Here is a 3632-nt window from a genome sequence, read left to right on the forward strand (position 1 = left end):
ATTTAACATAGTTTTTTCTAATCGCATTGTTTTGTACGAATGAAAACAACACTAGCAAACAAATATTGGGAACTCAAAGAAAGCGGATGTTCGCCGGTAGTCGAATGAAAATTATAAGAAAGTAAACACACGTAGAGACCTAGACGATCCATGTAGATTATGCCTTCATGAAAAATTTGCCATCCTATATTTAAAGAACCCCAACATCTATTAAACTGTAGGAGAGAAATAGCGAACAACTGTGTACACAGGATAAACTATACTCTAGGATAGCGATACAAAATAATTTTAAAATTAACAATAACAATAGAAAATAAATAAACAAACATATACATAAATTATCATATATACATACATATATATACATATGTATATATATATATATATATAAACTAACATAATATTAAAAAAAAAACATTTAACTGCACCTAGGTTTAAAATAGGTCAGATCACTAGATATCTACGCTTCCCGCTAAACACGCACACACAAAGGAAGGGTTGAACCCAGGTCAACTGGGCCTTTGTCCTGTAAGTGCTTGCCCATTGGCTGATTAGGCAGGAAACGGTGGAAACTAGGAAACTAGTTGGCGTACTTAAAACTAAATAGAATGTGCGTATATAAAAACACGAAACAACCACAACTCTTCGCATAAGCCTGACGAATCCTAGCGTGGATTAAATGCAGAATATTCTGTGTAGCTTAATTGCCATATATATTTTTATAACTTACTACCTAGATCTACCTATGTATTGAGCACTGTTTAATAAATACTTAAAGTTTACGCATAAAATTATACTTTCGTATATGTTATGTGATTAACTGTATATATAATATATATATATATATATATATATATACATACTAGCTAGGTTACTCGACGTTGCCCGCGATTGAATGATGATCAACAAATGTTTCATACACGTCCATATTTTTTTATGATCGAAATCGATGAAATATTTTCCAGTCAAATCGAATGATTGTTTGTACCTGGAAAAGCTTCACATACCTCCTGCAGTGACTAAGTTCACAATGTATTGTAGTCGACATTGCATTGTAGAAAACGTACTGTAGATTTTATAGAAATTATTTTTATGTATAATGACTTGTATTAAAGTTTAAAATGCAGAAGTCAAGTACCATGTTTCAATTGTGCTTTAAACAGAAGAATTCATTTCGAACCCGTCCTTCTCATATCAAAGAACCTGACGCTAAAAGTATTTAATAAGAATAAATGTTTCATTTCAACTGTATCCTTCGCGGTTTACGGTAGCGTAGTTGTTCGGGTCCTTGCTAAATAAGCCATATATATATATATATATATATATATATATATATATATATATATATATATATATATATATATATATATATATATATATAAGAGCAAACAGTAATTTTATATACCTGGTATTATTGGCTGTGTGGTGACAAATGTTAATATTTAAGTTCAAAATGGAAAAGCCAAGTATCATTGTGAAATCGTGTTTTAAACAGAAACGGTCATTTCGAAGGCGCCCCTGTCGTATCGACGAGCATACTGTTAATCTTATATGTCGGACCTTTCGGCTTACGTGGTAATAAACTTCTCAAATGCACTTGTGATTTTAGGCTGTGTTAGGTGTTAACTTTGGTCATAATCGCCTGTTCCTTCTTTCATCGGATTATTTCGATTATTGATAATTGACACTTATCGAAGACATCCCGGCACAGAACCCATCCAAGAACACTTCTAGGCATATAATGTATCTTCGTGTGAAATCTCATCAAATCGAATCAGCGATTTTCGAGTCCATAGGAAACGAACTCACAAACAGACAAAGTTCCTTTTATATAACAGTAGAATAATATATATATATTATTTCAGGAATTATCAGTGCAGGGTGTCACGATTAACGCCAGTCGAGAGATTCGAACCCCGGCAACAGAAGTCATGTCTGGCTTATTTAGCAAGGACCCGAACCACTACGCTACCGTAAACCGCGAAGGATACAGTTGAAATGAAACATTTATTCTTATTAAATACTTTTAGCGTCAGTCAGAGTGATCTTACCATTATATGACGATCGGCGTGTATTAGCTAAGTTGACCGACATTATCACAACTGAAATGTTCAACAATAAGAAATAAGTTTATTACAGGGGATGACATTATATATAAAATAAAAATTGCAATTAAATTTACCAAAATGATCCAAGATGGTAAAACTAAAGTATATTATAAATATTAAAGAATTAATATTTATAAAGTAATCTCAACCAGATGTAAAAGTTCGATAAAAACAAATAGGAGATAGAGCTTATAATAAACTCAATTAACTTTCTTGGTGTTATATTTTTGGATTTTACCGTCATTGGATTATTTACCTTTCACCATACTATCCATTCACGTGAAATCACCTTTTTCTTCACCATATTCACTCTGCTTCACTTTTTGTTATCAAGTAAGATCTTTGACTTACTTGTAGTTTCATCAAATACTTTTGCCTGCAAAATCCGATCCCGCATTTTGCGAATTCCTACCCTCTGATGAGAAGGAAGCATTTCTTCGAAACTCCGCGGATTAAGGACTATCCACTTATCAAGTGTTTCCTATATATATATATATATATATATATATATATATATATATATATATATATATATATATATATGGATGCGGCCTCCGCTAATCGAGCCAGTAATGTCTCGTGTCGCGGGGTTCGAATCGTTCGACTGGTAGTAATCGTGACACCCTGCACTGCAGAATCCCGAAAGGATGAAACACTAGTGTCTGTAGGTATTTAATTATTATAGTAAAAAAAAAATAATTATATATATATATATATATATGTATATATATATATATATATATAAAAGAGCAAACAGTAAATAAAACATATTAAAAACACTTTGAAAAAGAGTTAAAACATATTTAATCTGAAAAGGAAACACTTGATAAGTGGATAGTCCGCGAAGTTTCGAAGAAATACTTCCTTCTCATCAGAGGGTAAGAATTCGCAAAATGCGGCATTGGATTTTGCAGGCAAAAGTATTTGATGAAACTACGAGTAAGTCAAAGATCTTACTTGATAACAAAAAGTGAAGCAGAGGGAATATATATATATATATATATATATATATATATATATATATATATATATATATATATATGAAATTTATTACTGTGAGTCCAGAATGAGTTTACATATTGTTTCAGCTAGGGGGAAATCCTCAAAAAGAAGAGGAAATATCTGACTAGCTTCGTCAGAATTCATAGATGGACTATGAATTCTGACGAAGCTAGTCAGATATTTCCTCTTCTTTTTGAGGATTTCCCCCAAGCTGAAACAATATGTAAACTCATTTTGGACTCACAGTAATAAATGTCCTATATACTGCTCTGGCTACACATTGAGCACTCATGTCCGGTTTTTTCACCACTGATATATATATATATATATATATATATATATATATATATATATATATATATATGTGTGTGTGTGTGTGTGTGTGTGTGTAGATGGATAGATAGATAGGTTATTTCTTACATATAATTAGCTGCTATAATTTATTGCCTTTATTTCGCTTAATTTCCATAAATATATTTTCACAATTTATATATATATGAACACACATAAACACACACACTC

The sequence above is a fragment of the Euprymna scolopes genome, chromosome 18 (assembly GCF_053919585.1).
Source record: "Euprymna scolopes isolate OS-2025 chromosome 18, ASM5391958v1, whole genome shotgun sequence".
NCBI classification, from domain to species: domain Eukaryota; kingdom Metazoa; phylum Mollusca; class Cephalopoda; order Sepiida; family Sepiolidae; genus Euprymna; species Euprymna scolopes.